Consider the following 23,884-nt stretch of genomic DNA (forward strand, 5'->3'; position numbering starts at 1 on the left):
TGAGCCAGGAAGTGTGTTGTGGGTTGGGATCTGTTACGTGTGAATTGGAGAGGAACCGTTGAATCTGAGGTGAAGAGGTGCGCTTCTGGAAGTAAGTTTAAGCTGTGTGGATGTGTTTATATTTATTTATGTTTGTATTGGAAAGGTGGTGTTAGTTTTTAAATGGTATATTTTGTGTTTGTTTTTTAGTTGCATTATACATTTCTATAATCAGCAGGATGCTTTACATTGGATGCGGGGTACTGGAAGTCCTGAATTTGGATTGGATTGGCTATTGATTTGCCTTAGGTAAATAATATATGTTGGAAGAGTTGCACAATTTAAATTTTGGGTTTTCTTTGGGGATTTGGGCTTTTTAACTTTCTGTGTTAAGTTGATGTGTTGGCACAAAGATGAGGTGGTGGCACAAGGTTGTGGATTTTGGTGATCGTTGAGCTGCACAGATTAGTTGCCAATGAGTAATAGGTGTTTTTTGAACTAGTTGTTTAGTCATTAAGGTTTGGTGATTTAACTACATGTAATTGGAGCTGATAGATATGCTTTGGTATTCCAGAGTTCGGCAATCACATTTCACTTGAGGACGGCAGGAGTATTCGCAGGGATCCTGGTTCTGTGTACGTCGTGCACAGACAGAGACTCTATATTTTCTTTGACAACATTCCCACTGTGAGGTACATAAGAATACGTTTTTTAGGTTTTAATGCATTTTGAGATTTACATTTGGAGCCATACCAGTTGTATCACTGTGAATATACAACCACTTGTGTATGTTATGTAGAATTGTGGTTGGATTTATGTGTACATAATTATTTAATGTATTCTCTTTATTTAATGTGTTTAGTTTGTCCAAACTTTTAATGATATGTGAGATGTCCTCTAATTGTGTATGTATATCTATACTTGCAGATATTTTTGCTCCTGAAGAAGGGGATAGTCCCTGAAACGCGTAGAGCTTGAAGCTGCAGTTCAAAATTGGGAGCTTATTTCTTTGTCTGGTTTGATTTGTTTTTCATGCTGGCCTATGTTCTAAATTGACAATTCTTTCTATATATAAAAGTGCAAATGTTATGAAATTTGACTGATTTATTTCAGCTTGTAAGGTGTGCAGGGGACGGGAGTGTCTTTAAGTTTAGACACTTTTTGTTTTATGTTTAACACATGCTCCAGTGTCAGGGCGTGTATTCCTCCCCAGCACCCAGAATTGTAATAAAATCTCTCTAAATAGTTATTTAGTTTTTGAGTAATTAGGTGTGCTCTGATAGATACTTCTTTTTACTCTTGACAGAGTGCCATTCTTGACATCTGGTCGCTAGAAGGCTTTGTATGCCATTCGAATAATATTAAACTTAGTTCAGCTTTCAAGTAGCAGTCAGTTCAGCCAGCGAGATCTGCTGTGATATATTGCAATCTTCTTAATCTGAGCAGGAAACTGGCTGCTGCATTTTGTAGCGTCTGTAACTGAAATCACTAATATTTAGAGATTTGGTAAGTAATCCCTTTTGGTGTTATCCTAGTGGGCAAGTATCAGTGCCCTGCTTGCTTGGAATGTGCCTGCAAAAGTGAACTATGTCAATATTCTTTTAAATATTGGTGGGAAAAATATTTATCTGAAGACAGAAACCCAACTAAGAAAGCCAAAGCGCAAGTGGCCAGGTGCCAGCTGCAGGCAGTGATGCCTACTGCCATGCTTTCTGCCTTGTTAGGGTTCATCTTTAGGCAATTGCCTGCCTCTGGTGATTCCCTGCCAAGAGGCAGTTAGGGAAGGAGTCTTCTGTGCTTATGCTATCTGGACTTAATTTGAAGATCAATCAACATCACCTGATTTATTAGTCTGATCAGTGGGAACAAAGAGATAGTAATGATGAGAGATGGCAAACACAAGCCTTGGGTGACTCCACTATTGAGTATCCAGGTAACTGATAAAAAAATTGGTAATGAGACAAACAAAAGTTCGGATCCAGTTCGAGACCTCCTGAAACTGATACCATGTAGGCTGTTGAATGGGGTAATTTAGTTTACAGTGTACAAAGTGTGCAAAAGGACCAACATCACAAGGGCCCTGGCCCAGCTTTGACCTGCCTGCAACTTGAGTCATGCAAGAAGCATGATATCTAGAGAGAGCTCAAATCTTCAGGTGCATTTTTCTGAACACAACTGAGATTTTTATATGGGCGCAATCTTTCAAAATGTTCAGGCAGATTTTAGAAATCACTTGTAGGTTTTGAAATGTTTGAATCGTTCCAGCATAGTTCCCACCGGGAACTGTGCAATTTGCTGACTCCGCAGAACTATAATAGATATAACTGCATGTTTCCAAATTATTTTCGATACATTTGCACTGTCCCCAGAAACAGCTAACTGTGTTCCATGATTGGTCCTGAAACCAGCATATAAAGAGTTTAATAAGTTGCTGGATTGCATGAATCATGGCAGTTGTTGCCCCCTCACCATCTGCAGGACTTTGGCTTTTCATGGTTATTTAGGTGTTGGTTCTGGATAGATCCCACAGGTCCAATGGTTGTTTCTTTTTGAGCGGGTAACAAAGCCTGTGAGCAATGATTGGTGTACATTGCTGGAAGATGTTTTGCAGTAAGTGAACAGGAGGCAACCTTTCGATTCATCACCAGTGAGCTTGGCTAACTAGGAGAGTGAAGTAGTTGCTATTTTAAAATAGTGTAATAAATGTAATGGAATTTATCAATCGAAAATCAGACCAGAGCATGCCCACTGTGCTGACCTGATTCAGGAGAAGGGTACCAGGCTAAGGTGCGGGGTGCCTTTCTCAGGAGAAGGGTGCCTGGCTCAGGAGAAGGGTGCCTTTCACAGGAGAAGGGTGCCTGTCTCAGGAGAAGGGTGCCTGTCTCAGGAGAAGGGTGTCTTTCTCAGGAGAAGGGTGCCTGCCTCAGTAGAAGGATGCCTGTCTCAGGAGAAGGGTGCCTATCTCAGGAGAAGGGTGCCTGTCTCAATAGAAGGATGCCTGTTTTAGGGGAATGGTGCCTGTCTCAGGAGAAGGATGCCTGTTACAGGAGAAGGGCGCCTGTCTCAGGAGAAGGGTTCTTGCCTCATAGATTCCTACTCTCCCTCATGTTAGTGTGGATCTGTGATAGCGGGATGAGTCCTCAGGGGCCCACTAACCCTGCACAACAGTAATGGCACAGGCCACACAGCATATACACATCGGTACAGGCTCTCCCTTCATTGTGAAGAGGGAACGTTTGGAAACAAAATTATTGTTTGATTGGACCAACACTGCAAAAGGCTGCTAGGGAAACCCAGATCATATGTTGATTGAGTTTCATTTCCAAGCTCTTCCCAAATCTCTGGACGTCTGTAAACCCCCACACTCTCCCCCGACACAGTGGCATTCACGGAGCAGGCTCCTGCTGTAGAAACAGGAGACTATCAGGACAGCAGTACAAGTAGCACGCTCACCAAAGGGGAGCCAATCAATGAATCGGAGAATGTGGGCCGTAGCACGCTCACCAAACGGGAGCCAATCAATGAATCAGAGAATATGGGGCATAGCACTCTCACCAAAGGGGAGCCAATCAATGAATCGGAGAATGGGGGGCGTAGCACGTTCACCAAAGGGGAGCCAATCAATGAATCGGAGAATGGGGGGTGTAGCACGCTCACCAAAGGGGAGCCAATCAATGAATCGGAGAATGTGGGCCGTAGCACGCTCACCAAACGGGCGCCAATCAATGAATCGGAGAATGTGGGGTGTAGCACGCTCACCAAAGGGGAGCCAATCAATGAATCGGAGAATGTGGTGTGTAGCACACTCACCAAAGGGGAGCCAATCAATGAATCGGAGAATGTGGGGCGTAGCACACTCACCAAAGGGGAGCCAATCAATGAATCAAAGAATGTGGGGCATAGCACTCTCACCAAAGGGGAGCCAATCAATGAATCGGAGAATGTGGTGTGTAGCAAGCTCACCAAAGGGGAGCCAATCAATGAATCGGAGAAAGTGGGGTGTAGCACACTCACCAAAGGGGAGCCAATCAATGAATCGGAGAATGTGGGGTTTAGCACGCTGACCAAAGGGGAGCCAATCAATGAATCAGAGAATGTGGGGCGTAGCATGATTAACAAAGGGGAGCCAATCAATGAATCAGAGAATGTGGGGTGTAGCACGCTCACCAAAGGGGAGCCAATCAATGAATCAGAGAATGTGGGGCGTAGCACAATTTACAAAGGGTGAGCCAATCAATGAATCAGAAAATGTGGGGTGTAGCATGCTTACCAAAGGGGAGCCAATCAATGAATCGGAGAATGTGGGGCGTAGCACACTCACCAAAGGGGAGCCAATCAATGAATCAGAGAATGTGGGGTGTAGCACGCTGACCAAAGGGGAGCCAATCAATGAATCAGAGAATGTGGGGCGTAGCATGCTTACCAAAGGGGAGCCAATCAATGAATCAGAGAATGTGGGGTGTAGCACGCTCACCAAAGGCGAGCCAATCAATGAATCGGAGAATGTGGGCCGTAGCAAGCTCACCAAAGGGGAGCCAATCAATGAATCGGATAATATGGTGTGTAGCACGCTCACCAAAGGTGAGCCAATCAATGAATCAGAGAATGTGGGGCGTAGTGTGATTAACAAAGGGGAGCTAATCAATGAATCAGAGAATGTGGGGTGTAGCACGCTCACCAAAGGGGAGCCAATCAATGAATCAGAGAATGTGGGGCGTAGCACGGTTTACAAAGGGTGAGCCAATCAATGAATCAGAAAATGTGGGGTGTAGCACGCTCATCAAAGGGGAGCCAATCAATGAATCAGAGAATGTGGGGCGTAGCATGATTAACAAAGGGGAGCCAATCAATGAATCAGAGAATGTGGGGTGTAGCACGCTCACCAAAGGGGAGCTAATAAATGAATCAGAGAATGCGGGGCGTAGCACGATTTACAAAGGGTGAGCCAATCAATGAATCAGAAAATGTGGGGTGTAGCACGCTCATCAAAGGGGAGCCAATCAATGAATCAGAGAATGTGGGGCATAGCATGCTTACCAAAGGGGAGCCAATCAATGAATCGGAGAATGCGGGGCGTAGCACACTCACCAAAGGGGAGCCAATCAATGAATCAGAGAATGTGGGGCATAGCACTCTCACCAAAGGGGAGCCAATCAATGAATCAGAGAATGTGGTGTGTAGCAAGCTCACCAAAGGGGAGCCAATCAATGAATCGGAGAAAGTGGGGTGTAGCACACTCACCAAAGGGGAGCCAATCAATGAATCAGAGAACGTGGGGCGTAGCACGATTTACAAAGGGTGAGCCAATCAATGAATCAGAAAATGTGGGGTGTAGCACGCTCATCAAAGGGGAGCCAATCAATGAATCAGAGAATGTGGGGCGTAGCACGCTTACCAAAGGGGAGCCAATCAATGAATCGGATAATGTGGTGTGTAGCACGCTCACCAAAGGTGAGCCAATCAATGAATCGGAGAATGTGGGGCGTAGCATGATTAACAAAGGGGAGCCAATCAATGAATCAGAGAATGTGGGGTGTAGCACGCTCACCAAAGGGGAGCCAATCAATGAATCAGAGAATGTGGGGCGTAGCACGATTTACAAAGGGTGAGCCAATCAATGAATCAGAAAATGTGGGGTGTAGCACGCTCATCAAAGGGGAGCCAATCAATGAATCAGAGAATGTGGGGCGTAGCATGATTAACAAAGGGGAGCCAATCAATGAATCAGAGAATGTGGGGTGTAGCACGCTCACCAAAGGGGAGCCAATCAATGAATCAGAGAATGTGGGGCGTAGCACGATTTACAAAGGGTGAGCCAATCAATGAATCAGAAAATGTGGGGTGTAGCACGCTCATCAAAGGGGAGCCAATCAATGAATCAGAGAATGTGGGGCGTAGCATGCTTACCAAAGGGGAGCCAATCAATGAATCGGAGAATGTGGGGCGTAGCACACTCACCAAAGGGGAGCCAATCAATGAATCAGAGAATGTGGGGCATAGCACTCTCACCAAAGGGGAGCCAATCAATGAATCGGAGAATGTGGTGTGTAGCAAGCTCACCAAAGGGGAGCCAATCAATGAATCGGAGAATGTGGGCCGTAGCACGCTCACCAAACAGGAGCCAATCAATGAATCGGAGAATGTGGGGTGTAGCACGCTCACCAAAGGGGAGCCAATCAATGAATCGGAGAATGTGGTGTGTAGCACACTCACCAAAGGGGAGCCAATCAATGAATCGGAGAATATGGGGCGTAGCACAATCACCAAAGGGGAGCCAATCAATGAATCAGAGAATGTGGGGCATAGCACTCTCACCAAAGGGGAGCCAATCAATGAATCGGAGAATGTGGTGTGTAGAAAGCTCACCAAAGGGGTGCCAATCAATGAATCGGAGAAAGTGGGGTGTAGCACACTAACCAAAGGGGAGCCAATCAATGAATCGGAGAATGTGGGGTTTAGCACGCTGACCAAAGGGGAGCCAATCAATGAATCAGAGAATGTGGGGCGTAGCACGATTAACAAAGGGGAGCTAATCAATGAATCAGAGAATGTGGGGTGTAGCACGCTCACCAAAGGGGAGCCAATCAATGAATCAGAGAATGTGGGGCGTAGCACGATTTACAAAGGGTGAGCCAATCAATGAATCAGAAAATGTGGGGTGTAGCACGCTCATCAAAGGGGAGCCAATCAATGAATCAGAGAATGTGGGGCGTAGCATGCTTACCAAAGGGGAGCCAATCAATGAATCAGAGAATGTGGGGCATAGCACAATTAACAAAGCGGAGCCAATCAATGAATCAGAGAATGTGGGGTGTAGCACGCTCACCAAAGGGGAGCCAATCAATGAATCAGAGAATGTGGGGTGTAGCACGCTCACCAAAGGGGAGCCAATCAATGAATCAGAGAATGTGGGGTGTAGCACGCTCACCAAAGGGGAGCCAATCAATGAATCAGAGAATGTGGGGCGTAGCATGCTTACCAAAGGGGAGCCAATCAATGAATCAGAGAATGTGGGGTGTAGCACGCTCACCAAAGGGGAGCCAATAAATGAATCAGAGAATGTGGGGCATAGCACAATTAACATAGCGGAGCCAATCAATGAATCAGAGAATGTGGGGTGTAGCACGCTCACCAAAGGGGAGCCAATCAATGAATCAGAGAATGTGGGGCGTAGCAAGTTTACCAAAGGGGAGCCAATCAATGAATCAGAGAATGTGGGGCGTAGCACACTCACCAAAGGGGAGCCAATCAATGAATCAGAGAATGTGGGGCGTAGCACGCTTACCAAAGGGGAGCCAATCAATGAATCAGAGAATGTGGGGCGTAGCACGCTCACCAAAGGGGAGCCAATCAATGAATCAGAGAATGTGGGGTGTAGCACGCTCACCAAAGGGGAGCCAATCAATGAATCGGAGAATGTGGGGTGTAGCACGCTCACCAAAGGGGAGCCAATGAATGAATCAGAGAATGTGGGGCATAGCACAATTAACATAGCGGAGCCAATCAATGAATCAGAGAATGTGGGGTGTAGCACGCTCACCAAAGGGGAGCCAATCAATGAATCAGAGAATGTGGGGCGTAGCAAGTTTACCAAAGGGGAGCCAATCAATGAATCAGAGAATGTGGGGCGTAGCACACTCACCAAAGGGGAGCCAATCAATGAATCAGAGAATGTGGGGTGTAGCACGCTGACCAAAGGGGAGCCAATCAATGAATCAGAGAATGTGGGGCGTAGCATGCTTACCAAAGGGGAGCCAATCAATGAATCAGAGAATGCGGGGTGTAGCACGCTCACCAAAGGCGAGCCAATCAATGAATCAGAGAATGTGGGGTGTAGCACGCTGACCAAAGGGGAGCCAATCAATGAATCAGAGAATGTGGGGCGTAGCACGCTTACCAAAGGGGAGCCAATCAATGAATCAGAGAATGTGGGGCGTAGCACGCTCACCAAAGGGGAGCCAATCAATGAATCAGAGAATGTGGGGTGTAGCACGCTCACCAAAGGGGAGCCAATCAATGAATCGGAGAATGTGGGGTGTAGCACGCTCACCAAAGGGGAGCCAATGAATGAATCAGAGAATGTGGGGTGTAGCACGCTCACCAAAGGGGAGCCAATGAATGAATCAGAGAATGTGGAGCGAATAGTGGCCCCCTTATAAACATTGCTAGGGTGTAATTGGAGCATACACTTGCACAGGGTTCCATTACCTACTGACACTACTAGATTCTAACTCTGCCACATCCACAGGGGTTTCAGGCTGGCTCTCGAGATGGTTTGGACTGCAACTCCCATCAGTACTAGCCTAGCATAGTCTATAATGAGGCATCATGAGACTCGTAGTCCCAAACATCTACAGAACCAGATGTTGCACACCACTGTCAGCAAGGGGTCTACATGTGCCAAATTCAGAAACAGGCTGTAGTTCTTGCAAGCAGGTTTCTGCTCAACTGCAGCGCAATGGCACGAAGTACCTGCATTACGACACGTGCTTTCAGGAAAGGCAGGCATTGAAGTTGTACTGAACACATAACATACCCTAAAAGAGAAGGGAAGGGCACTGCAATTGGAAAAGAGTCTGGGTGCAAACACAGAAGAAAGCAAAGTCACACAATCTGCAATGCGGCCAATCAAAGCTTCAGTGGGCCAGGCAGCTCCTTGCAAAGTCAAAGATTAGCAATCCCTGGATGTACTTTTGTTTCATCGTTCAGCCGATTTTCCAGAAGACCAGCACCTAGGAAGGGCAGAGGACCAAGACTGGAGGCAGGACTCCACGGAAGGAAAGAGAGACTGGAACAGGTAGTTGGAGGACCAGAACCCTCAGAGAAAGTGAGGTGGTGAGGGCTCCTGGAAAATGTCGCGAGACTTTAGGGCAGCCTCTGTCATCCTGTGGCTCTTATCCTTGCTGATATCCCTACCACCCATGACTCCATCCAGCGAGTCCATCAAAAGGCTTCATTCGGGAGCTCAGACTTGGGAAGAGTTCCCTCCTGATGAAGGTAGAACAAGTTTGAGGTTGCCCCTTAAAACTGTGACTGATACCAAGGAGGCGAGATCCCAGGAGGTCAGTAGAAGATGGATGTGGGAAGCCTCTTATCCTAGGACTGTAAGCTCCCTGGTGGTTGCTTTCCTCCACTGCGGGAGATCCGGCGTTTTGTCTGAACACTCTTTACTTCCCAGAGAGACACTTTCTTTTGTTAGGTTGTCCTAAAGCACTAACTGCTATCTGCCTGGTGAATATCCACTGTGACAACTTCAGTTCAGTGCTTCAGAACCTACGAGTCTATTATCTTGGCCCTGTTTGAACACAGTCTCTAATGATATGATGTAAGTAATTTATAACGCGCCTGTACACAAGTATCTCTAATAAAACATTTGGTTAAGCACACCCTTTTTGACTTTGGGAACCTTTACAATGTCCTTGACAGAAGCCACTCGTCAGATATAGACAAGCTGCTAAAATGCAATACAGGCAGGAATGTCATTTGAGGGTTGCCAGGGGCAGCAGCTGCTACCCCTAGCTCCCCTCTGCTACCCTTAGACCTGTCCTTGCTACCCCTTGCCCACTGGATAAAGAGGCTGTGTCAAGAGCAGATATCTGTGTTGCACCTGAAAAAGGCGGTTGTAATAGCAGCTAAATGTGCCAAAGCTTTTTTTTTCACCTGGAATCTCGATCTCGTTAGCTTGAGAAATAACAGGGATGCAGGAAAAACCATGAAGCCACCATCACTAACAGGTTGGCAGTCCATTAGTGAAGAATGCCTGAATTGTTTGGTTCATAGGTACTGTAGCAACAGGAAGGGGTTGGGGGCTAGGTCTAGCTAGTGGGAATGGGTAAGAGAAGCCTGCAGTACGCAGTGACAGTACAGCACAAATGTAAATCTCATCAGTGTTTCTCGTTCTCGTCTTTTCACATCCAGTGAGCCACTGGGCCAGCGATGGGATGGGAGGAGTGTGCCCCAGTGGCTTCTGCCACCAATCCTGCCTGGGCACTGTGTGACCATACCCAGATCGGCCAGGCGTGCATCACAGGCAGACTGTAGAAAGAAGCAAGGTGAAAGAAGCAAGGTGAGATAATTAATGTACATGAAGTTGCCCTCTGCCTTTGAAGTAAGCCATCTGTTGCCTTCCTCAAGCAAAACATACAAATATTTGGAAGGATTTCCCATGGGCAACACACTTGCTTTGGAGGATGAAGTGCAACATGGGTCCAGTTCCTGTTCCAGTGCTTAGAAACTGGAAGAGGCTGGCACTAATCACGATATAGAGGACCAAAGAAAATAATAAAATAGGCCTTTTCGAGGGGTGATGTCATAGAGCTTCTGCTGCTGTTTACATTTTAAAATAAAACCGACTGCAGTTACTGTGACCTGCAAAACATCCTTCCCCTCTATCTCTATCTAACAAAAAATGGAGGGTTACTTACCAAACAAACACAACAGAAAGGTGATGGCTGGAAGGTTTCAAATCATTCATAACCACTGGCACAGCTCTGTGCAACCCTCCAGACCATCATTTCACAGCCTGCCAATCCACTACATAAGGGGAACGACCATATGCAAATCATGCTTGGTGCCACCCCAAAAGGGACAGTACAGCCCGAACTGCTAGGTCATATCGCTTCTGCATGACACCACAAGCATCCCCAAGCATGTTCCAGCCTCATTGGGCATCATGAGTGAGGAGTAGCCTAGGTATTTGGCCACAGCAGGGTTTTCTGTCTGTGATGTTGTGGTCTGCTGCTTACAAAAACAAAACAAACTGCAATTACTGTAGCATGCAATCCATCCTCCAACACACCCCCTCTGTCTCCCATCTAACAAAAATAAATGTGGGTAACTTGCCAAATAGAGCAACACAGAAAGGTGATAACTGGAATGTTTCAAATTATTCATAACCGCTGGCACAGCTCTGGGCAACCCTCCAGGACATCGGTTTGTCACCCTACCAAGTCACTAGAGGAGTGGAAAGACCATATGCAAATCAGACCTTGTCCCACTGCAAAAGGGGCAGCCCAGCCGTAACTGTTAGGTCACATCCCTTCTGCAGCAGACATGTTTCATTCTCACTGGCGTCATCTGTGAGGAGTAGCGTAAGTATGTAGGCCCAGCAGCCTTTTCTAAGGGTGATATCATGAAGCTGCTGCTGCAGTTTATATTTTAAAATAAAAAACCTATAATTACTGTGACCTGAAACAAATCCTTCCCCTCTATCTCCCATCGAACAAAAACAAAAAAAAACTGTGGGTTACTTTCCAAATAAGCAAAACAGAAAGGTGATGGCAGGAAGGTTTTAAATCATTCATAATCACTGGCACAGCTCTGGGAAACCCTCCAGACGATCGTTTTTCAGGTTGGACTTGTGTTGGTCAGTTTCTGCTTTCAGTCTGTGACCCATGTCTGCGCTTTGAGGTTTAAGCCCCTAAGAGACATTTTTGGCTGTATTTTTGGTTGATGGTATTTTTTGTATTTTGTGGTATATTGGTATAGTGATGAGCCTAACTTCAGAGTACCGCATAATAATTGTTTTTATACTGGGGTCACTAACGGTAAGTAAAGACTGGACTTAGTACACTATAAATGATGATTTTATGCCCTTACAATATTATATTTACAATACCACATTATGTCCTTTTGGCAGTATTTCAGAGTACATTTATCATGTAAATAGAATATTGTCTTTCACACAAATAGCCCTTTAGAATGCCCAGTTCATAACAATCAGTTTAGATTTTATCTTACCACATTTGGCAAAGTGATTTACCACAGGCGGTAAGCAAAATTCACCATTTGTTATTCTCAGTGCCCTACGTTACCACCACAGGCCAAAACACATAATAAGCACAATGAGGCTAATTCAATATAGTCATTCACATTTTTTTTTTTAATTAAAGATTAGAATTATGCAGAACATTCAAACGGAATAAACACAACACAGTGTTCTCTCAGAGTATTTTGCATCTGAGATTCAAAACGAAACTGAAACATAAAGAAATGCAACTGAACTGCACTTACTTTCCCCGCAATAGGTGCTTTGAATTTCTGAATGAAAACTTTCCTCACTGTAGCTGGCTTTTCTCATAAACAGCTATGGATCCTCCCTTCTTTGATAAGTGCCCAAAGTCCTGTTAAAACCGACCTTGACACTCGCAGCTCAACTTAGCAGAATATACGCTTCTGTTACATCTGAGTTTTATCGCATGAATGGAGAAACATGAACACAGCAGTTTACATTTAAAATGTACAGTGCAGTACCTAAACATGAATTACCCACTCTACACTATGTGATCACAAATCATGTGTTTATGCTCACCGTAATTAACTGAATTTACTGAAAATAATCTTTAATTGTGTGTGTGTTCTGGACTGCCAAAGACCCAGGTCTAGCTGCCAGATAGAAGAATTATTTTTCCGATTCACTCCCTCTGTGCTTGGAAAGAGCCCACAGAGTCCTCTGCCAGCCTTTCTGCCACACTTCTCCCAATGTCAGCCAAAGAATAAGAGTGCCCAAGACTGCCAACTCATCTGAGACAACTGCCAGCGCAGTACCCTGAGAGAGAGTGCCCTCCCGCCTGCCAGCCTTATTAAACCCTCTGAACTAAGACTGCTGATGTACATAAGTTGCAACTATATGAAACGTAAGAGTGCCCGCCTTTTTCTGTGATGTAACATGTCAGTCAGAACCACCTCCATTTTTGTCAATCACCCTCCAGGAAGTTCTGGTACATGTGACCAGCACGTCTGCTTAGAGCGATAGCACGGATATGAAAGTAGCATTACTAACATGCTCTTTTCTTCTGGTTCCACAAAGTGAACAAAAAGCCTTATAGATTGCCGGCAAAAAATCATTTTCCACATTTATTTGCTTGCGTTTCGAACTAACCCTGCATAGCACACTCAAACGTTGCACATTCAATTTACAAAATTGCACGTATAAGAGCCATGGACTGATTTGCCCAGGATATTTGAAATGCATGTTAGAAGTTAGAGGATAAAGATTAGTAATCATTAGTAATTAATACATGTTAGTATATTCCCCATACAGTCCAGTCAATGAGCAAAACACACACTGTGCATAAACGATCTTGAATTCAGCATGTAGCTGGCATGTGCTTTATGCTTTACAAACTGCCATACACTCTTGCTCCGAATAGAGCCAACTCTCATCCCTGTTGAAATATGGATTCCTAGTTAAAATTCAGACCTTTGCTAAAATGTGGAGTTTGAAATGTGGAACCCTAGTTGAAATTCAGAATACAATTTCCTACAAGCCTCTTCGAGATGCTCTGTCTGTTTACAGTTCAGCACAAGTGATGTACAATAGTCCGGGTTGTTGTGTTGGACGTCTGCTTACATTCATAGTAATTTGATAATATGGGCCTATACACACTGATATTAACGTTACATATGGTGATCCATTCTTGTATGAACTGTATATCATATTGCAGTGATATCGTAACCATGTTTTTCTTAGTGTACTAATGCTATGTAATGCCACTCCCTGTTTTTTGAACGGGTGAAAGGATGTGTGCCATCACTTCCTGGGATGTCACTTGGGGTTGGGGTCAACTGATATCACTATGTGATGTCATCAGAGGTCAAGGGTCATGTTATGTTACTTCAGCTTCTTCATACATTTTGGTGAAACGTCATGCCTGAATACAGACTAGATGGAAATAATGATAGTGAATTCTGAAAAAGTTTTCAGGGTAAGTCAAAAAGAACGTGGGCTGCCTTTAAAGCAGGGCAAACCCACGCCTTTACCTAAGGTTCTCAATGTTGCCATGCTGCTTGCACTCACAAGTTCCTGCACTGTTTAAGGTTGGCCATCTTAACCCAGCCAGTGGTCTGTGCTGCTTCCTCTTACCCACCAAATCATAGATCCATGACTTTGTGTGGCTGCTGTCTTGGCGATGGAAAAGCGCTGTACTGAAGGCGCTCCTTGCATCTAGCAGAGTAACTTCTCTTAGTGAGGAGTACAGTTGTGCCAATGCTGCAGCGTGTCCTGGCTTTAAGCGTAATACCCATGTTCTGGCATTTCTGTCCCAGGTATCCTTTGTCTTCTTTTTGAAATCCAAGTTGTCGTTGAGGCATTGGGGGGGGAGAAAAATGCACTGATTTTCTTGGAGACAATTTGCCTCCTAGGGCCAAAGGTGGTTACCCTAATTCTGGAAAGCCACAACTTCTCAAAAACAGTTTCAGAGGCTAAGGAGCCCCTTGCCCTATGCTTTTAGGTCGAATGTGCCCGCCTCAGTCAAACAGCCATGCCACGATGACTGTGTCAGTGGAGTGCGAAGAGCAACCTCTCACACATGGAGGAGTTGGTGAACTGCACCAGCTGAGCACCATTTTTCACTGTCCTAACCCCCTCCACTTCCTCCACTGACCTTTTCTCAGCCCTGCGATCCCCAGTCTGGCTCCGGGAGCATTTCAGCCACTGCGGACACCACAATGCCTCAGGGAGGGTTAACTGTTTGGGGGAGGGGTTATCATGTATGTTCCCATTTTCTTTTTTCTACGACAGTTTGGAGAGTGCAGTGTTGTTGAACTCCGGACTCTGCCGGGCTGCTTTCTTTCCCTTATTCTGGAATTGCACCCTGACCCCTGGACAGCTTTTACTTCACCCTGGATTGGCACTTCAACTGCCCCTCCCCCGCAGCTCCCCAGACGTCTTTTTTTCCCTTTCCTGGTATGGGACTTTGAGAACTCCCCACTCTACGTTGCCTTTTCCCCTCCCTGGTATGGGACTTTGAGAACTCCCCACTCTACGTTGCCTTTTCCCCTCCCTGGTATGGGACTTTGAGAACTCCCCACTCTACATTGCTTTTTCCCCTCCCTGGTATGGGACTTTGAGAACTCCCCACTCTACATTGCTTTTTCCCCTCCCTTATATGGGACTTTGAGAACTCCCCACTCTACGTTGCTTTTTCCCCTCCCTGGTATGGGACTTTGAGAACTCCCCACTCTACGTTGCTTTTTCCCCTCCCTTATATGGGACTTTGAGAACTCCCCACTCTACGTTGCTTTTTCCCCTCCCTGGTATGGGACTTTGAGAACTCCCCACTCTACGTTGCTTTTTCCCCTCCCTGGTATGGGACTTTGAGAACTCCCCACTCTACATTGCTTTTTCCCCTCCCTTATATGGGACTTTGAGAACTCCCCACTCTACGTTGCTTTTTCCCCTCCCTGGTATGGGACTTTGAGAACTCCCCACTCTACGTTGCCTTTTCCCCTCCCTGGTATGGGACTTTGAGAACTCCCCACTCTACATTGCTTTTTCCCCTCCCTTATATGGGACTTTGAGAACTCCCCACTCTACGTTGCTTTTTCCCCTCCCTGGTATGGGACTTTGAGAACTCCCCACTCTACGTTGCCTTTTCCCCTCCCTGGTATGGGACTTTGAGAACTCCCCACTCTACGTTGCCTTTTCCCCTCCCTGGTATGGGACTTTGAGAACTCCCCACTCTACATTGCTTTTTCCCCTCCCTTATATGGGAATTTGAGAACTCCCCACTCTACGTTGCTTTTTCCCCTCCCTGGTATGGGACTTTGAGAACTCCCCACTCTACATTGCTTTTTCCCCTCCCTGGTATGGGACTTTGAGAACTCCCCACTCTACATTGCTTTTTCCCCTCCCTTATATGGGACTTTGAGAACTCCCCACTCTACGTTGCTTTTTCCCCTCCCTGGTATGGGACTTTGAGAACTCCCCACTCTACGTTGCCTTTTCCCCTCCCTGGTATGGGACTTTGAGAACTCCCCACTCTACATTGCTTTTTCCCCTCCCTGGTATGGGACTTTGAGAACTCCCCACTCTACATTGCTTTTTCCCCTCCCTTATATGGGACTTTGAGAACTCCCCACTCTACGTTGCTTTTTCCCCTCCCTGGTATGGGACTTTGAGAACTCCCCACTCTACGTTGCTTTTTCCCCTCCCTGGTATGGGACTTTGAGAACTCCCCACTCTATGTTGCCTTTTCCCCTCCCTGGTAGGGGACTTTGAGAACTACCCACTCTACGTTGCCTTTTCCCCTCCCTGGTATGGGACTTTGAGAACTCCCCACTCTATGTTGCCTTTTCCCCTCCCTGGTAGGGGACTTTGAGAACTACCCACTCTACGTTGCCTTTTCCCCTCCCTGGTATGGGACTTTGAGAACTACCCACTCTACGTTGCCTTTTCCCCTCCCTGGTATGGGACTTTGAGAACTCCCCACTCTACGTTGCCTTTTCCCCTCCCTGGTATGGGACTTTGAGAACTCCCCACTCTACATTGCTTTTTCCAATCCCTGGTTTGGGACTTTCGATGTCCTCTCTAAACATGATTTTATTCGCCCTTGGGTGAGTCCTTACACACCCTCTGTGTTGTCTGTTGTTTCAGAGTTTGTGGACTGACTTGGTAATATTTTTTTTTTCTTATAGCACCCTTTGCCACCCCTTCCTCACTACTGGTACATCATTTTATTTCATCCCCTCTCCACAATTAAGTCCCTTTTCCATTTCTTTCCCACCCCCAATCCCATGTCCATTCACCCTGATCGCCTGATCCCCTCCACCCACCTGCCATAACTAGTTGGACTCTTTGATTTTACAAGTTGACTTGGGTTGAAGTTTTGGGTTTATTTGAGGATTGCGGATGGGGGGGGTAGGGTGTTTTTGTGGGGGGGTGGAGTATTAAAGGAATTAAATTGTCATCTGAACAAATAGTCTTTGATGTTGTCTCTTGGCATCACTGCATCTGCCCCCCTCCACCGCTGTGTCCATCGGCCCTATGCCCATAAGCCCATCATCTTGCTGGTCCTCATCTCCGCCTTGCTCAGCATTTACAATATATGAGGAATCAAATAAATAAATAAATGTGTGCATTGCACCAGGTGGTAATAGTATGTAGCCTACAGAACGGTCGCCCTCCTGTTTGGACACCTGGATTATTTTTGAGGAAACCCAATTGCAGTTCATCTGTGTTGTGGCTGCTGATGTGCACCTTATTGGAGCAATTCTGCCTTGATGACAGGGGCTGGTGCAGTGGTGTCATGATATAATATGATTGGTTATTTATAACGTGCTTAATACCCAGAGGTTTCTAAGCGCGGACCCGTTGCTCCGTGTAGTCTTGCTCCCAAGTCTAGTACGTTGCCACTGAGCTAACTTGCCGAGACCATGAGCTCTGTTCCTCATGAATACCCAGGGTCCCCTTCCTGGAACTCTCCTCCTTTCCCTCTACCTTCTACTATTTCTTACCCTTCTTTCCGTACTTCTCTAAGGAGCGATCTTCTTCAATCCTAATGCTTTCTCTGAAAATGTTTTGTAACTGAATCAATCCTCATTTTACTGTACTGTCATATTTTTATGTATAGCGCTTTGGAATATAGCGCCCAATAAATGCCAAATAAATACAAATACAAAATCTATAGCCAAAGAGGGATGTATGAATGATTGATGCACCTGGTAGACACGTGCTCAGCCGGAATATCGTGAGTTGATGGCAATTTCTGCTTGTAAATTACACAGGCTGCCCTTTGATTGTTCCCAACAACTTTTCCTGGGCATCACCAACACGTTAAACCAACGTGTTCATCAGAGTGCAGGACTTGCCATGAAAGGGCTGGGAGCTGTATTCTGCATTTGAGTTCTGGTGAGCTCGTTGAGTGCCCATTCATGGTCATGGATGCACCAATATTCTGTGTTCATTAGCATGTGCTTAGATTGTTTCTATTGCTTTGTGTGATGACCTTGTGTGACTTCATCATGCAGGCGAGGTCCCATCACCTCTGTTTCCACTCACCAAGGCATGTGCAAGGGGTGCTTTCCAGTAAGACGTCAGTTATGTGAACTGTGATAACATGCATGTCTTGGAACATGTTGTGTTGCACATAGATCCAGTAGTCAGGTCTTCCCTTGTGTTAGGTCCTATATGATGCATGGCAGACAGATGTTGCACCAGACCACCGAGACATGTGTTGAGCCCGGAAAGCATGCCCACATGTGTGACTCACAGGCCATCTGCATGCCGATGCAGTGCTGCAGCTCTCTGTTGTGGAAGTCCTGCTCTCAGGACCCAGATGGCGCAAGGTCCACATCTGGCCACTTAAGGAATCCACCAAGACATAGAATGTAGCTTTCATGACACTGGTCCTTGGGCGCTCTGTGCACCACTGCACAGGGATGATAGCACAGGGGCAACGTGCTCGCCTTGGGAGCAAGACGACACGGGGCAACACAGGTTCGATTACCGGGTCGCGTTATAAATAAAATATCATATCATACCATGGTGTCCAGAAATTGTGCGAAAAATGAGACCATGTAATACCACGCACAAGTGCCACGGTGACCTGGATCAGGCCACTTGCAAGGAAGTGCAGGACACTGGGCAGCCTCAGCGGGGCAGCCATTGCTGGTTGAAGGTCATCCTGGATTTCTGTCAGGGGTGACGATGCCCAGTACCTTCTGCTTTTCTCAGTCTTAATAGTGGCAACCCCTAGGCCTGTATGCCCTTGGCACTCTTCTCCTCCTCGCTTGCTGCTGGGCAGGTGGTTGGGGCACTGATGTGCTGGCTGCTGTGTGGGTTGCTGTGAGGGTGGACATGCTGTCTGCTGTGGCGGCTGTTGCTCATTCACGTGGGTGCCTGCTATTAGTAGTGGCATTTGTCTCAGATGAATAAAGTAAGCTTGAGGCCTTACAACCTTTGAGCTGCCAATCTTAGTCTCCCACATACACAGGTGAAGCTTTGTTGGGGGCTAGAGGAGGCAAGTAGCTCACAGTAGTGTCTCTATATTGTACCCTTAGGGAGAACGCCTCAGGGTGAGGAGTGACTAGCATTTTTCTGTTCCCGGATGCACCCCTTAGGGAGCTGCACTTGTCTGGGTCTCAATTCCCAGAATGCACGGTACACCCGTGCAGATAGGGTAATAGAGCACATTCTGAACCCCCTCACAGCAAACCTCACTTACTTGAATAGTGTCTAAGTAGAGAGAGAGAGAGAGATAGAGAGAGACAGACACTGAGACTCACTTAGTGCCAGAGTTTGTAGTGATTGAGTTTGGAAATTCGCTTTAAGATTAGGGTGAGTTTAGCTATTTAGTTGTTAGTGGTAGTAACATCTTAGTATGGACTGCCAAATCACAGGGAGACACAGGCCACGAAGCCAGCCTTGATCTTGCAGAGGAGTGACGTCATGTGCTTAGCTACTCTGATATTAAGGAGCTCCTTTGCTTGGTGGAGGAAAGCACTCCTTCTACTGAAGTGAATCCAGGTGAGGACACCAGGGGCCCGATTCTTGGAAATGTGCACAGAAATCCTGCAAGGGCCACGCGCCGAGAAGGACACAGGGCAAGCCTGCGACCAGAATGAAAAATGTGCGCACCGCGTATTCATGGAATTTACAACGCAAAGTAGCAGTAGCCGTAAGTTGCGGCCGTAACGCTCCAACACGCCCACACGCAATGCAAAAATAGCCAGAACCGCCACCTTTGCGTGCTCCCCCGAGCACGAATACACGCACTCTTCAAACAGTGTGTGTGGGATCCCCTGAAAGCAGGGCTGCATCTCGGGAACCCTGCATGGGGTCCCGCGTAACTGTACCTGGGACCCTGATAACATGCGTATAAACAATCATAACTTGGTAATTACTCAGGAATTGTGCATGCAAACCCCCGTAAACCTTTCCTGCACCCTGCTAAACTGCGTAGGTGCACCCCTAAATTAGATCAGAACCCCAGTTGAGTACACACATCCCAAAAACACGACATGCAACCCCACCTCTGCGCTGTGAATCCGACATGCAAGTTTACTTAAGCCTGCCTCAGAGTGGCGGATAGTAGGAAAGACTGGCGCGGCATGAGATGTTTTCATGGTTACGCAATCAAATCCATGAAAATGTCTTGTGCCGCGCAGTTGTGGGCATGCAAGGGACTGCCTGCAGGCAGTCCCTCTGAACGCACACTTTTCTGCAAGTTCATCTCCATTTCCGTTGTTCGCCCCCCTTCCCAGCCCTCTAGGCAAGCCACGGCCACGCTATGCGAGGAGTCTCGCGCAAAGCACTCGATGGCTCGCAGAGATGTGCCAAACCTGCGCAAACTCCACGCAAGTCCAGGAAAAGTATCGCACATTCGATTCTGTGAATCGACGAACGCAGTTTTGCGTGCAGGTTGGCACGCAAGTACCCTTTTTCACGGAAATAAGTCCATGAATTGGGCCCCAGGTGATTAGAGTCCTGGAGAGAGAGAGAGATAGAGAGAGAGTCAAACGAGATGAGGCTGGTGTTTTATTATTTTATCCATTCCCCTCCCCCTCTGCTTTCCACTATGATAAATCTAGAATCTAGTGAGGTTGTTGGCATGGGAGAGTCAGGAATTGGTGTGGCAAAGCTGCTCCCACTGTGGCAATCATGGATCCGGGCATTTTCAGACACATTCTTATTGTTGGATTAGCACACGGGAATGAATGAGCCAATCAGATTGCTCAGACAGCAGGCTTTACCTACCAGTGCAAGCCTGCCTTCAGAGCAGGTTGTCACCTGCTCAAGCCTGGCCAGGTCTCCTCATTGCGACCACCTCCATCCGATTCCTCACTGTCCACCCCTAATGTTCTTTGGCCACAAGTTCCATTCCTGCTTACCTCCTTTTTCGCCGGCATCCCAACAACCTATATGTGCCCATCCTCTGTTCACGCGGAACCTAGCCAATCAGCATGGAACCCATCTGGAGCCCCACCGGGGCAGTAATCTGAAATGCATGATTGTTGTGTCTTTTTTTGGGGTCAGGAGGGGGGACATTTGAAGACTCAGCCACCGTGCTTGCTGTGGTCTAGGTTTGCACACATAAAAAAGGGCACTTGGCACTCTGGTACTTCCCGAGGGCTCTAATATTAACAAAGCCCCGTTTGGTGGGCTGAACCACGTGGTAATGTCTCGCCATCTTGCACTTTGGAGGTGGGCTGTTACCACCCGGTAAGGCCCGACAGATGCTGCATTCATGCTTAGGTGCTGCTCTGTGCCCCATCGTTGATTTGCATGTGGTTTAAGTAGGTGTTAATGTCATGCACAGTTTGTGGTATTCAGCATGCTTGCCAAACTTACTATTATTCCCAAGTGCGTCTGTTCCTACACAGAATGTCCAGGCAGAAAATCCGGCCTTAACTGGACACTGAAACTAAAACGACGAAGAGCAACACAGGTTCGATCCCTCGGTCTGCGCTTAGAAACCTCTGGGCATTAAGCGCGTTATAAATCACCAATTATAACTGTCTGTGCTGGACTGGATTTTGCACACAGATATGCCATGCAGGAACTCTGCACTTTTAGTGTCCACATGTATCATCACATGTGCATAAGATTAAACACACAGAAAGAAGCTTTTGTTTTGGAAGTCCCTGTAGTTTACGTTTGCACTTTGACCTACATAGATCCTCCGTGCATAATTTAGTATAAATGAGTGGCCCACTCGCATATGAACCCCCCTTTTGCTCGCCACCATGCAAGATGAGTAAACACTGCCTGCCATGTGTGCATGGCAGGCGGCGTTACAATGGGTTGCTATGGAATCCACCGGCTTTTTGCGGTGCACAAAGTCCGTGGATTCCAACAGTATCCACAGCATTTACGCAAGTATTAAAATGTCAAGCTGGCGCAAATGCTGGAGTATTTGTATGGGGAGAGGAAGGCGTTGCAGTATAGAAACTTACAATATTCCCCGCTTCTCTAGCATTCAAATGACCGAAAATGAGGTCTAACGTAAATCTAATGCGTAAACCCCCTGCATGATGTTATGCCTCCACACCCATAAGCTCCCAAGTGTGTTACCACTTTTACGCATCAATCAAAATGAAGTTGTAAGGAGGCACACAGGGTGCTGACAGGGAGCTGCAGAGCAGCTGGCATACGGTATCAGTAAGAGTCCCTATATCTGTGAGGCTTAAGGTCCATTAAGCCACAGCTGGGAATTTCTATTTATTTTATTTATAGAGCAGCACCAGGCCCAAGGGTATCCGGCCGCATTACCTAGGGCGCAAACTTAGGCGCATTCATTCAAAATGGAACCAGTCTGGAGAACCATTTGAAAGAACAGCAGGAAGGCCTGGCAGTCGATTTCTATGAAACACCTTCTCCAAACAGGGCCCCTCTTCCAGTGAAAGGAAAGGGCACAGCACCATATCTAAGGGAAGAGGTTAAGAGGAGGCCACGACCTTTCTCGCGGCGCAGGCGCATGCGTGCTTGGGCTGCCGCAGGGCTCCCTTTCAGGCGGCACCCGTGCTTTCTTGATTACAGGAGATTTCATACCTCACTGGGCAGCAGATAAACGCGCGCGCGCGCGCGCCTGGATCTTCATTCCCAGGAAAGGTCGCCTGGCACCAAATTAGGCGAAAGGAATTCTCCTTGAGCACCGGGACCCGCCTGACAGTGAACGATGACATCCATGCCACGTATGCTGATCTGTTATTAATTATACCTGCCAGGGCCATTAGTGTGATTTAACCTGACCTTTACCCAGTGCACGCCCATTTTCTAATAGATTACCCAGTAACATATCTCTGTGGCTTGAACATGCGCTGGTCGCAGGTTCGAATCCCCGTAAGGTCGACTCATCCTTCCAAGGTGAATAAAATGAGTATCAATTAGGATTGGGTAATACTAATTGTATATTAAAATGTTCTATGTTAAGTGCTTTGGTTAAAAGAGCTGTATTAATTTCAAGTTATTATTAATGATCTTAAAAAGAACTGTAAGGGTCTAAAGTGAGGGGTGCATAACTAAATTGTCTCTCTATACACCTTCCTATACTCGGCTGTTGCAAGACTAGGTAACTCAGGGGGTTGCGCATCCACTCAAGAGCTCTGTGTGCAGCCAGCAAGAGCTCAGTTGACATCACCCCACAGTGAGCTCAGACTTCCATCTTTGCGAGGTCATAAAAGGAGCCATCTTGAGTTGGGTTCTATTATCGCTTATTATTTACAAAGAGATACGGATTTTAAGCTGTGTGTATGTTTATTTATTGGTTCAGGACAGTCGCATAGGGGGAGGGAACCGGTAAAAGTTTAGGAGTAATAACAGGCAACTCTTTTTCAAACTCACACAAACACACCTAAATTGCATAACAGTCAAAACGTGAACACGTGTGCATTGGGACAAATCCCCAGATGTCATCACTTCTCCCCTATGGGGAGCCCCTTGCCATGAGGCCAGGGAGGTGAGGCTGCTAACCGATAGGCTCCGTACTGCACCGTTCATTCCTCTCGATTCCCCCACAGATCCACTTTTTTGGTAACATTAGTCACAAATTGCATTTGAGCACATACACAGCACATACACATCACATAACTGTAGGACTGTTATGAATAAATGTCACTGCCCAGTTAGATTTCTCTCCAGGGCCAGTACTGGGATTTCTGAGGCCCTGTTTGGCAAAAGCCATTCAGACCCCCCTCATTTATTATGTATTATCTACATCAGAAGTGCCATCAAAGAAAAGGGCATTACAAGGAGTCATCAGTCCAGGGTATCATGTATCATATTTGTTTGGCTCAGAATCAAGGATGCCACAGCAAGAAGCAACTGCAAGGCACAAAAGACGTCAAAAAGGGGTAAGCCATGTGCGTAAAACATATTTTTCTTAGATTAAGTAAAGGAGTGAATAATTGTGAGTGCCAAGTATTGAACAATCAAACAATCAAAGATGTAGAAATCACATGCAAGAAGGAGCAACCAAGTCTCCAGAGGTCAAGAGGTCAAGAGGAATAATGGGACCCAATATAATTGAATCAAATAGCACAAAATAAAAGGACAGAATGGACAAAATCATGGTCTCCTCACACGTGGTGCAAGACCAATAAACCAGGCCTATTCCTAAAGATCCAGATGAAGTAGCAATGTACCTTCACTCCCTTTAAAGTTATGAAGAAGAGAACAGTCAGCAAG

Source organism: Ambystoma mexicanum, chromosome 10 (assembly GCF_040938575.1).
Source record: "Ambystoma mexicanum isolate Mex_15411 chromosome 10, UKY_AmexF1_1, whole genome shotgun sequence".
Lineage (NCBI taxonomy): Eukaryota > Metazoa > Chordata > Amphibia > Caudata > Ambystomatidae > Ambystoma > Ambystoma mexicanum.